Source organism: Mustela nigripes, chromosome 15 (genome assembly GCF_022355385.1).
Source record: "Mustela nigripes isolate SB6536 chromosome 15, MUSNIG.SB6536, whole genome shotgun sequence".
Taxonomy (NCBI): Eukaryota; Metazoa; Chordata; class Mammalia; order Carnivora; family Mustelidae; genus Mustela; species Mustela nigripes.
In genome coordinates, this window is record NC_081571.1 from 54,215,605 (window position 1) to 54,229,142 (window position 13,538).

General features: G+C 40.4%; 1 long non-coding RNA gene across 1 annotated transcript in view; it reads right to left on the reverse strand.

The window, feature by feature from the left end:
• Window positions 1-9,018: 9,018 nt before the first annotated feature.
• Window positions 9,019-13,538, reverse strand: part of LOC132002566 (uncharacterized) — a 76,972-nt gene continuing 72,452 nt past the window's right edge. The window contains exon 4 of the long non-coding RNA XR_009399948.1: window positions 9,019-9,088. This is a non-coding gene — a long non-coding RNA (uncharacterized LOC132002566). The remainder of the gene's footprint in view (window positions 9,089-13,538) is intronic.

Consider the following 13,538-nt stretch of genomic DNA (forward strand, 5'->3'; position numbering starts at 1 on the left):
CAAATTATGCTTCCCCAAATAATTTTACCTTAACTCTGGCCATCAATCATCTCATACTTAGTAAACAAAATGATTCTTCTCTTTAATTATGTAAATCCTTACATCTGTGAGTGAGAAGTAAGCAATAAAGTAAAGATTTATTATAAGGAATGTAAGGTACTTTTTTAAAATTAAAAATGACTGTAGTTTTTAGTTTTCCCAGAATTTGGTGTCTTTCTGTTCATACAGTATTCCATTGTATTCTTATTCCTTACCCTTACAAAGCTTCCATTCACATCAAAAGTATGTTCAAGACCCTGACCGTGACCATGAAAGTTCTCTTTGTCCTTATGATTACATCTGGTAGAACTTAGCTGGCCACCTGCTATCTATTATTTTATTTAATATCATAGGATACTTTGGCCTGTTCCACAGAGCCTTTCAAGTGAAGTTTGGTTGGGATTTTTTATTGTTGTTGTTTCTTTTTTTCTTTCTTTTTTTTTTTTTTTTTCATTTTGAAGAATGAGAAACTAGAATAACAGAGAAAGATTTTTAATTTGTTTAAAGATTTTATTTATTTATTCAACAGAGATCACAAGTAGGCAGAGGCAGACAGAGAGAGAGAGGGGGAAGCAGGCTCCCCGCTGAGCAGAGAGCCCAATGAAGGGCTCTATCCCAGGGCCCTGGGATCATGACCGGAGCCGAAAGCAGAGGCTTTAACCCACTGAGCCACCCAGGCGCCCCGATTTTTATTTTTTTAAGCCCATTAAGAGCTAACATTTGGAAAGGAAAGCAGCAGGATTTTCACAAGCACGTTACCAACTGACCATATGGTGACCAGTAGAGACCCGGTAGGCATGGTAGGTCCTGTAAGTCATGGTTTGCCAATGTATCCATGTCATGCTCCACCAATCATTCTATAAAAGAATCTTAGTCCCATGGTGGGCTCTCTTTTTAAGGGACATTTTTCAGTTTCCTAGAATTTGCAAGGACACAAGTTTAACTTGGGAAGCAAAACTAATAAACATGATTGATGAATTATCAGCAGAGTGTCAAGCACTGAGAAACTGTCCATAGGTGCAGTCAGAATGGGGAAAAAGGACATCAACAGTAAGGAACAGAAGTGAACATCCACCTGACTGGAAAGGTATGAAGGGTGAGGAAAGTCTCCCGGTCGCAAAACTACATGCAAGAAAAATCCCAGCAGCCAGTTCTGCCCAGGGAGAACAGAACCTGGTGCACCTAGGAGAATGCCTCACTGGCTTACACACCTGCCTTCTCATGGACCCCTCTCAGTCCATACACTTCTTGTTTTATCTGGAACAGTAGAGTTTATTTATAATTTGACATTTTACATATTTTATAACTCTACTAAGCCTGTAAATTACAACAGAAATGTCTCATATGGCAAACTAATTACTAGAAAAGAAAGAAAAAGAAAGGAAGGAAGGAAAGAAACAAAAGGAAAGAAAACAAAAGGAAAAAGGAAACATAAAAATGTGTGTCCTCCTTAGAAAGAAATTCGTGTTCTTCCATGGTTTATTAGGTGTGGCTACAGACTATTTTCCAAAGATGTTTGTGCTTCTGGTCTTCTCTCCTTCAGAATTATGCTGCATGGAACACGGAGTCCTGTGTGGCCCCACGGAAAATCTGCCCACAGCTTCCCTGGCAAAGCGTAACCGCAGCTGCTGTCAACAGACCTAATTCTGGCCGTGTGTACCAGCCATACACATGGAAGGGACATCCACCTTCCTAGACATTGTTGTGGCCCACTGCAGGTGTTTGATTCTATTGATAAACTGACTTTAAAATGACATAGCTGATTAAGCCATTTCCAGGAAATTTAAAAAAAAAAAAAAAAAAAAAAAAAGGAGCATTGGTTTAGAGGTTTAGATTAGATTGAGCATCAGGAAAAAAACCCTCTGCCCTGCATCACTGCCAGTCTTGCCAGTTGACTTATTTTGTTGTGTATGGAGGGGTGGGGGCTGGGCAGCCTGACGGCTGCTTACCAGTTGTCTCATTGACATGGCTGCACAGAGCTCCCCCCATGCTCCTCAAGCCTGAGACCACCCACTCCACACCTAGATCTGCAAGGACCTTGAAGGACACTTCATAAACTCTACTCTATGCCCCCACCACGTACCTGGCTTGATCCCCGCTGCTCCTTTTTGGTTTATCCTGATTTTCTACTCAGTCTTTCATTCTATGACCCAACTGATGAGTCAGTAGAAATCACACAAATAAATCCTTTTTTTTTTTTTTTTAACAAGTAAATCCTTTAACACTTAAATGTATGTGGCCGAATTCAGTGAAGAATATTGAACAAGTGCTTAATGTGTTTCTTATAGTTAGCTGCCACACAATGGTCGTCATTTTTAAAAGGTAAGAGAGAGAGAATTTCTTGAAATTCTGTTCCTTGATGCAGAACAGATGCTAATAACTTACCAGAAAAGTATTCGATTCTCACACAGGTAACTGAAATTCCTTTAAATAAATAAGCGTGTCAGCCTTGTTACTTTTTTATCTTAACAGTGGTACCAGGAAAGAGCTTTCTTAATCCAGGAGCACCAGTCATTTGAACTCTGCCAATGAACTCTAGATTTCTGACTAAATTTATTAATATGCCTCATTACCAGACTCCAGCAAATCACAAGTGTATTATATTACTTACTCATTAAGAAAACGTTTTATACGTCCACTATTGTGCTGTGCTATATTCAACCATAAATGTGGGGTCAAAATGCCTCACAGTCAGTGAATATTTATATATGTGTGTGTACATATACACAAATATATATGTATGCCATAATTATATATAATTATATATAATATACAAGAAAAATAACAGAAGACAAGGAACGTTACTTCATGCCATTCTAATCTGAGCTCTTCCTCAATTTGATGTTACCCTAATACCTAATTTCTCAAGGCCACCTTCATATTCTGAAAATGGGGAGTTTAGACTACATGCTTGCTTAGAACACTCATAGCTCTAAAATGTCAATGAGTTTAGATTTAAAAAGCATAAATATCTAAAGTCATGGTGATAAAAAACAGAGGGTAAAAAATATAGTCAATAATACGGTAACAGTGATGTCAGGAGACAGATGATTAGCTATACCTGCGGCGAACATAGCATAATGTATAAACTTGTCAACTCACTATGTGGTACCTCTGAAACTAACATCACATCATGTGTCAACTATACTCAAATTAAAAAAATAATTTAAAAAAAAATAAACATCTAGACAAGGTAACTTGGGCTAAGTGTTGACTGACTATAGATATTAAGGAGGTTTAGAGTAGAAGTCAATCATGGCAGCCTGGCCGGGGGAAGACATCCAGAAAGAAGGCAAAGCAGACCAGGTTTGAGGGATTATAAGATGGATGGGGCGACTGGCGACTTGAACTGCCTACTGAGGTGGTGTGGTGCGCAGCTACATTCAGATGATGGAACCAGGTACCTTATGCTGAGGGGACCGATGAGGCTGGCTGAAGGGGGGGAATTATAGAAGCTGTGATGAAGCTGAGAAGCAGTTAGGAAGAAACCGCTTCCTTCACATCACGCTAACTGCTTAAGTTACTGGTACATAATTTTTAACTGAATATAAGTAAAAAGCCAAATCCTATTTCACAATAGAGCATATAACCTTCACTTTCTATTGAAACAGTTACTCACACTGGATTCTTCCTATTTTTTTTTAATATTTATTTGTTTTATTTTATTTTAGAGAGACAGGGAGACAGGGGGTAGGGACAGAGGGCCAGAATCCTCAAGCAGACTCCCTGATGAGTGCCGAGCCTGTCTCAAAGCCCTATTAGAGGCTTGACCTGGGGCTCCATCCCAGGACCCGATCATGACTTGAGCTGATATCAAGAGTTGGACATTTAACCAACAGAGCTACCAGATTCTTCCTATTAAGTACCAGGTAAAAATACATCATTCAGGGAAAATAGTGATTTTGAAATTAGATAAAGGATCTAAGGAAATAGGCATGCTTGTATTCCTTTTCCAAGCCCAAATAATCTCCCAAGAAACTGAGAATATGAATATCAGATTTAATTCAAGGATTCTGCACCAATAGGATATTTCGTCCAGGATTTCTGGGTCTCTGACCACATAAGGTTTGCTCCCTGTGTCCAAGCTCCTCTCCAAAAGTGAAGATTGAAGATCTTCATGCTGCTTGTTCAGCCTAGCTGGGCTTTCAGTTAGTAAGCAAGCCCTGAATTTGTAGGACCTTTAGCCCCACCTTTAGTTTGGCTGCCCTATGGATGTTATTCCACTTTGTCCCAAGTGAACCCCTGGAGATCTGTTTGGATGCCAGCTTCACGTTCATGTCTGAATTCTACTGTGTGTGCACCATTCACAAGATGGGGCTTTTTCTCTTATTCCTAGTTGCTCCTCAAGTTTCCCTACCTTGAATTTTATCCCAAACTCTAGTCTTCTTGTCTGGGGTTATACTTACCTAATTTGCGACAATCCCCTATTTCAAGAGCCATCATATAAAAGACCAGAAGTTTTCAGTTTAAGCGGTCTCCATTGCTTACAGTCATGGTTCATTGCCCCATCAATGTTTATTTGGGCACTCCCAGGATGCGAGCCGCAACAGGGCTCAACAGTGGTTTCAGGTGCCCATTAACAGGACAGGAAGGTGTTTTGTTTTGTTTTGTTTTGTTTTGTTTTGTTTTTTTAATAAACATATAACGTATTATTAGCCCCAGGGGTACAGGTCTGTGAATCACCAAGTCTACACACTTCACAGCGCTCACCATAGCACATACCCTCCCCAATGTCCATAACCCCACCACCTTCTCCCGACCCCCATCCCCCCAGCAACCCTCAGTTTGTTTTGTGAGATTAAGAGTCTCTTATGGTTTGTCTCCCTCCCGATTCCATCTTTTTTCATTTATTCTTTTCCTACCCCCCAAAACCTCCATAGGACAGAAAGTTTTGTTTTGTTTTTTTAAGATTTTATGTATTTATTTGACAGAGAGAAATCACAAGTAGATGGAGAGGCAGGCAGAGAGAGAGAGAGAGAGGAGGAAGCAGGCTCCCTGCTGAGCAGAGAGCCCGATGCGGGACTCGATACCAGGACCCTGAGATCATGACCTGAGCCGAAGGCAGCGGCTTAACCCACTGAGCCACCCAGGCGCCCCAAGGACAGAAAGTTTTTGAATTGTCTCTTAGCTCCCAGAAGATTCCAGGATCTATTGCCACTGTTAGTCAAAGTCTGTCCCCCAAATTTGATTGTATCAACAGCTCTTTTAAGGCAGTGGGAACGAAATGTCATTTCGTTTAAGTATGGTCCTGGATCTCACTGTGGCTCTCTTAGGAACTCTAGAAAGGAATTTATAACACTCTGTACTTTGCCACATTTTTTTTTTTTTTTTACTGCTGTGTAAAAATCACCATAAACTCAGCGACTGAAAACAGCATCCATGTATCTCACAGTTCCATAGGTCAGAAGTCCAGGTAGACTTATTTCTTTCATGGAGCCAAAACCAAGATGTCGACTGGACTGATTTTTATCAGAAGACTCAGAGGAAGAATTCACTTCCAAAACCATTCAGGTTGTTGGCAGAACTCTCCCTTCCCTGAAGCTCTCAGTCTGAGGTGCCTTTCCCTCCTGACTGCCAACCAGAGTCTACCCTCAGATTCTAGAAGGAACCCACATTCCTTGCCTTTTCCATCTTCAAGTAAACAATGGCACATCAAGTCCCACTCATGCTTCAAATCTCTCTGACTTCAGTCACCAAGCAAAGAAAATCCTCTGCTTTTTTTTTTTTTATTTTTTTAAGTTTTTATTTATTTATTTAACAGAGAGAGAGAGATCATAAGTAGGCAGAGAAACAGGCAGGGGGGTGGGGGAAACAGGCCCTTTGCTGAGCAGAGAGCCGGATGTGGGGCTTGATTCCAGGACCCTGAGATCATGACCTGGGCCGAAGGCAGAGGCTTAACCCACTGAGTCACCCAGGCACCCCCAAAATCCTCTGCTTTTAAAGGCTCATGCAATTACATTTAGGCCCACCTGGATAACCTCTTTTTGCTCAGGTCAACTATGCCTATGTTATGGGTTCAGTTGTGTCCCCCCTCAAAAAGATATGTTCAAGTCCTATCACCCAGTACTCTACAATGTGACCTTATTTGGAAATAATTTGAAGAGGTAATCAAGTTAAAGTGAGGTAATTAGAGTATACTCCAATCCAATATAACTGGTCTTCTTATAAAAAGGGAAAATTTAGACATATAGACTGACACAGAAGGAAGAGGATGTGAGGATATATGGAGAGAATGTCACATAAAGAAAGAGGCAGAGTGCAGTCCAAGGATACCAAGGATTGACCTCCCCCAGCAGAAACTAGGAAGAGACAAAGAATGATTCTACCCAGAGTCTCAAAGGGAGCATGGCCCTACCCATACCTTGACTCAGACCTCTAGATTCCAGAACTGTGAGTTTCTCTCGTTTTAAGCCATCTATTTGTGGTGCTTTGTGATGGCAGTTGTAGCAAACTACCATGTAACATAACACAATCTGAAGAAATGATAACTCACCACATTCACAGGTTCCAGGGATTAGGGTGTGTGTGATGTTGAAGAACTTTCCTAGAAGCCCCCTACCATACTTACTCTATAGCTCTTTCATAGAATGTGAAGATCCTATGTTCTGAATCCCCCCAGCATCTTTTTCTCAGACCACATTCCTTTCTCCTCCCAAGGCAGAACACAGACCCACTGATTTTCTTCAACGCTTTATTGAGATGTAACTGATACACAAAAATCTGTACATTTTTAATGTATATACCTGATGAGTTGGGACATATGCAAACTCCTCTGAAATCATCATTACAATCAAGGTAATAGATATATCCATCATCTCCCAAAGTTTCCTGTGTCCCTTTGTTTTTGTGTGTGTGTGTTGTAGAAACATCTAACATGAGATCTACCTTCAACAAACAAATTTTTAAGGGCGCAATGCAGTATTGTTAACTCTAGACACTAAGCTATACAGTGGATCTCTGGAACATACTCATCTTACATAACCGAAATTTTGTATCCATTAAATTCTTCCTTGGCTCAGAGCATTTTTTAAATTTCCTTACACAGAATTCCTTTTAGTAGACTGAACTGGGACTACTATTCCCTCCGACCAAAGCCCAAGAGAAGACATAGAAAAGCCCCCTAAATTCTTTTTCAGGGATTCAATGACCAGAAGTTGGAAAGACAGTTATGTAATTCAAATACCAGGAGCACTTTACATAGTTCCAAAGTGCTCAAAGTAGCTTTGTGAACAAGACCCTAAGGATGACTCTGGATTACACGAGAGGAACACAAGCACAGCTAGTGCGTTAGGGAGCGACGCCTCTGTAAATGGTCTACCAGACGCACAGATGCTGTAAATGCTCAACACAATGTCTTCATCAGAGCAATTTGTTCTTACTGACCTTACTTGTTTAGAACAGAAACCTCAGGTCTGAGCATTGTTTTCCAAATTCCCAGCCTTTTTGGTACCTTTCCTCTCCCTCTCAAAGAAGGATTGATTTCCCTGAAGCCACTTAAGCCCCTGGAGTGAATAACACAGACTTTGTCTGAGAAAAATGGGATTTCTGAGGTTCCTCTTTTTTTTTTTTTTTTTAAGATTTTATTTATTTATTTGACAGAGAGAGAGATCACAAGTAGGCGGGGGGTGGGGGGAGCAGGCTCCCCGCTGAGCAGAGAGACCGATGCGGAGCTCGATCCCAGAACCCCCGGATCATGACCTGAGCCGAAGGCAGAGGCTTTAACCCACTGAGCCACCCAGGTGCCCCTCTGAGGTTCCTCTTGATCTCCAGATACTCTGTCCTCTTATTTCCTGTCTAAACACAGATGCTCCTCTTTCCACACCTTTTCTATCACTTAACAACACTGCTCTCTCTTCCTTCCCCAGGAGAGTCTCTGCCAAACATTTTCTCCATATGTAGACAATGCATCATACTTTCTGAGAGCCATAATATCCATTCGTAAGCATGAATTACTGTAGGCTCAGGGCCCAGAGATCAGCCTTGACCCAAAAGCTTTCCCCAACAGGCAAGAAGGGAGAGTCAGCAGCCTCTGTGGGTTACCAGGCCAGAGAAGCCTGTCAAACCCCACCATTTGGAACTGGTATGTGAGCGCAGCATCTGAGCACAGGTCTTTCCAGGGACTCAGAATGTAAAACATTCTGCAGGCAGGAGCAGAAACCGAAGGAGTCACCGGGCAGAGGTGATAAGCCTCAGTCATGACACAAAGAAAAGCATGTTGGGTAGAAGCCACAGGAAAAGAAAAATAAATAAATAAAGGTAGTGTGAGAGTGAAAGGGAGGGAAAAGCAGAGACAAAGAAAAGCAAAAACAGCAGAATGGTAAAGTAACTGGAAGAGGAAGTGATGAGTTCCACCTCTGAGGGCAAAGCCCACCGAGTCTTTGCCAGCTGTGTGCTAGGCGGGCAGAGCCAGCGTCCTTAGTTTCCTTAAAATCAGTCCCCAGCATCTAACGTTATAGAACATTTTACTTCATTTTCTCAACCTTATTTTCTTCCATGTTTTACACCCTCAAATGGACTTCGGTTCTATCATATAGTTTCAACTCAAATCATTACATTTCAGAGAAAGAATATATACATGCCACCATGACCTGTCCTCTTAAGAGGACATTACTGATTTTTTAAGGCAGACTTCGATTTTATATGTAAAAACCACGTAACCAATGAGCAAGTTCAAAGTGTTTCACCAAAACTTTATAGTATAAGAAAGGAAAAAGTATCTTCCTAATGATTTCCAACATTTAAGAAATGTATTGACCCAACGTTATACGTCACTGCTCTTAAACATTTTCTTATCATGAATCTAACACCCTACTAGAAAATTGTGCCCCAGGAAATATCACAAATTGAACAATTACATAACCACTACCAAGTCAAGAAATGGAACATACTTCTCATACTCTCCTTCAGTAACTTCAGTAACTTCCTTCTTTCTTCCCAAAAGATAACTGCTATCTGTAAATCCACTTCTGGTCTGCACTTACCTTTGGCTCTAGTTCTGTCCCCCTTGGTCCCATGTCACAAGTGCAGTTGTGTTTCTCAGCAGATATCCCTGGAAAAAAAAAAACTGGACTTACTGGGCTTACCCCTCCTGATTTCCTTTTTCACCTAGATCTTGACTCTATAATTCTTTACCACCTTGTTAGCTAACCAATGCTTTCAAACATATTTTTAATTTATTTTTACACCTTTCATAGGTATTCTCTATTGTTGTAGTTGGACTGAATTGCTGTATCAGCCATACCAGAATTGGAAATCCCAGGCAGACGAAACCTGCAGTTACTCTTTTTAACCTTCTTCCCCTCGGCCACAAAAAAGCATGAGAATATATTCATGGCTCAGCATATAGACACAGAGTAGTGAACTTGACCCCAGTATTTTATCTTCTTTTATAGTAAGCTACAGTCTTCTAGACATAGTATATTAACACTCGAACAGCATTTTAACTTTCCACTTACCTTCTAAACACTAACTGATTATTTAACTACTTAATTGGGGGATTCTAGTGCTTATCCATTCAATATTTACCTAGTGGAAATACTGCTTTGTGTTCATTTATACATCCATTCAAATATTTTTGATGGTTTCTACATGCCAAACATCGTTTCAGGAGCTAGGACAAGGCAGGCAAGAGCTCTGCCTAGGAGACATAGACAAAACAAATACTTGAATAAGTCAGAAAATTGACAGAGGGTGGCATAAAAATGATTATGTATTAAGAAATATTATGTGAAGAATTAATATAGATTGTTGTGAGAAAATAAAGAGTGATCACTTTATAATATAAATCATGAAAGGCTTTCTTGAGGAGCTGCTTCCAAAGCTCAGATACGGAGGAGCCACAGTGTGTGGTCAGAGAGAAGAGCACTCTGGGTAAAGGAAAGAGTTTGTGCAAAAACTCTGGAGCCAGAACAAGCCTGATTCATTCAAAAAACACAACACAGGGCCAGTACGGCTGAGTATAATAAGTGAAAGGGAAGGTGCAGTAAATGAGGTAAGAGTCACATACTGGACCAGATTAAGGTGGGCTTTGTCACCCAGTATAAGGAGCTGATATTTTATCTCATCATGGTAAGTTTTAGGGAATATTTAAATGGGTTTAGAAAGGGAGAGGGAAGGTGGAGTTGACAGAATCTACATTATATTTTTAAAACAATTTCTCGGGGCACCTGGGTGGCTCAGTTGGGTTAAAGCCTCTGCCTTCGGCTCAGGTCATGATCCCGGGGTCCTGGGATCAAGCTCCACATTGGGCTCCCTGCTCAGCAGGGAGCCTGCTTCTTCCTCTTTCTATCTGCCTGTCTCTCTGCCTACTTGTGATCTGTCAAATAAATACATTTTTAAAAATCTTTAAAATAAATAAATAAAATAAAACAATTTCTCTGGCTGCCATGTAGAGATTATGCTGTGCAAGGGGGTAAGTGAATTAGTGTTGAACAAAGAAATTATTTTTAAAATTACATAGGTTCTCTCTATTTTTTAAAGATTTTATTTATTTGTCAGAGAGGGATAGAGAGCAAGCACAAGCAGGGGAGCCATAGGCCAAGGGAGAAGCAGGCTCCTCACTGAGCAAGGAGATAGATTAAGTGACCTGATTCCATGGCCCAGGGATCATGCCCACAGACCAGAGTCTATGGCAGATGCTTAACCAACTGAGCCAACAAGGTATCCCTGCTTAGCTCTTTTAAACAATGACTATATAGTACTAGGAATTGGTTACAGTGGCGCCTGGGTGGATCAGTTAGTTAAGTGTCTGTTCAGGTCATGGTGCCAGGGTCTGGGATGGCACCCCTCAGTGGGGATCCTGCTCTTCCCTCTGTCTGCCATTCTCCCTGCTTGTCCTCTCTTTCTCTCTCTGTCAAATAAATAAATGATATCTTTAAAAAAAAAAAAGGAATTGGTTATAAAGCTATAGAAGACCTAAGATTTAAAACAGGGTATGATGAAACAACTTGAGATTCACCTCTACTACTTCCAGATTGAAGAAACCAAGAAAAGTAGCATGAACATGGCCCAGACACTAGAGTCCTCCAACAACAGAACCTTCATCATCACCTTGTGTCTAGGTCAAAGCATGGAGATATCAAGTGTGTGTTAAATGAAGGTATGCCAATTTGTGATAGACCATATGAGAATGGTCACCTAATCATCAGATTTAAGGTAAACTTTCCTGAGAATGGCTTTCTCTCTCCTGATAAACTCTTTTTGCTGGAAAAACTCCTACCTGTGAGGAAATAAATAAAAGAGACTGATAAAATGGACCAAGTAGAACCGGTAGACTTTGATCCAAATCAGAAAAGATGGTGCCATTACACCATTACACCGGGGAAGCAAAATAAGATGATGAACATCATCAAAGGGGGTTGTTCAGTGTCAGACCTCTCAAAGAGGGCAGTGAATAATACCACTGGCATCTTTTTTGGGGTAGTGAACAAGTGAAGGACTATAATCATAGCTCACTACTTGCTATTTTTTTAAAATATTCAACTATAGTTGTGTTTTAAAAGTTAAATGAATAAACTCAAGTATAAAAGCTCAAAAAAAACTTTCTTATGTTCATATAGTATCATGGTAGGAGCCTTCTTTAGGTCTACACAAGATGGGACTATCTCAAGCAGCTGGAGCCACAGAGAAGATGTGTTATAGGAGTCATCACAGCAAACAATCTTCCACCAGTTCTCTCTCTACTAGGCAAATCTGCCTACAAGCCAGAGGACAAGGGAGGCTAGGAAATTTAGTTCACTGAGGCACTGAGCTGTACAAGAGATCAAAGAACAATAAGACAGTTGACCAGCCACAAGACAAAAGCAGAAACAAGGAGACCAAGAGGAGCCTGATGAAGTAAGTCAAATGAAAATTATAGTTGATTGGACCATAAAGGTAGAAATGGAAATGACCACAAATAAATGGAGTCAATATATTTGAAATACAATTAATAAAACTCATTGGGAGAGCAGATGTAACAAGTGAGAGATAAAGTGCAAACTTAGGGATAACTTCTAGATTTTTTTGCTTGAACAACTGAAGAGATAATGATACCTCTAAAAGGATGAGAGACTAAAAAAAAATCACTGGACTTTAGATGTGCTAGAATTAAAAATTCTATTTTGGCCATGTTAAATTTTAAGTGCCAATTAGAAATCTATATGGAGATTTAGCATGGGATAAATGAGCCTAGAATAATGGGAAAATATCAGGACTCAAGATATAGAACTTGGGACTCATTGGTATAAACATTGTTTAGGAAAAAAATGGGATGGATGAAATTACCAAAGGAACATATATAGACAGAGAAAAGACACCCAGGAGCATTCCAATACTGCATGCTGTTGACAGGTCAACAAATATAAAAACAGAGAAAAGACCATTATATTGGCAACCCAGAGATCACTGATGATTTTGACAACAGCCACCCCTGTTTAGTTGAAGGCATAGAAGCCAAATTAGAATGGGTTGAGAAGAGAATATAAATATTATATGGGGGGAACTATCAGGCTATTATGAAGAAATTTTGTTCCAAAGAAGAGCAGAGAAATGGAGCCACAAAGGAATGAATTTTTCATCTTTTTAAAGATAGGCTATTTAAGATAGGAAAATTTGATTAGATATTGATGGAAGGGGCGCCTGGGTGGCTCAGTGGGTTAAGCCTCTGCCTTCGGCTCAGGTCATGATCCCAGGGGCCTGGGATCGAGTCCCGCATTGGGCTCTCTACTCAGCAGGGAGCCTGCTTCTCCTCATCTCTCTCTCTGTCTGTCTCTCTGCCTATTTGTGATCTCTCTCTCTCTGTCAAATAAATAAATAAAATCTTAAAAAAAAAAAGTTTAAAGATATTGATGGAAAATTATCTAGTGGAGGGATACAGAAGATGCAAGAGACAGAGGAGGAAACTTGATAGGGCCAAGACCTTAAAAAGTTAAGAAAAACATGATTCAAAACACACAAGTTGAAGGGTGTGACCCTTGATGGGCACAGGGACACTCCATCGACAACTCCATCAGAGTTGGCCACAGAAGCAGGTAGGTTGGTGGCTGGGGATCTCAGAGGGTTTCTGTTTAATTTCTTCTGTCTCAATAGTGAAACATGAGGACAAGGTCATCAACGAAGAGTGAGGAAGTAGGGTATGTAAGAGTTTAAGGAGAGTTTGAAAGAGGGTTTGAAATTGTTTTGAAAAATTAAAAATAAATATGCAAGGGATGTATATTAGGGCTGCCCTTTATAATAGCACCATCGGAGTAGATGACTAACAGATTTTAACTAGGCAAGTACAACAGAGCAAATGAAGGACTTTAGGACAGTTACTGGTTTATGATGGTGCACTATGGAAACAACGTAGAGTCATGTCAGAAATGAGTGGCTAACTCTCTCCTGAGTAGATATGTAACACACCTAGCTAATCACCTACATGATAGCAAGCAACGCAGCCTTCTTTCAGTACCACAGAATGTCTGTATATGGCCGAACATCTGCTCAAAGCCAAGAATGACCAGCCTGACCAAACCAAGCAA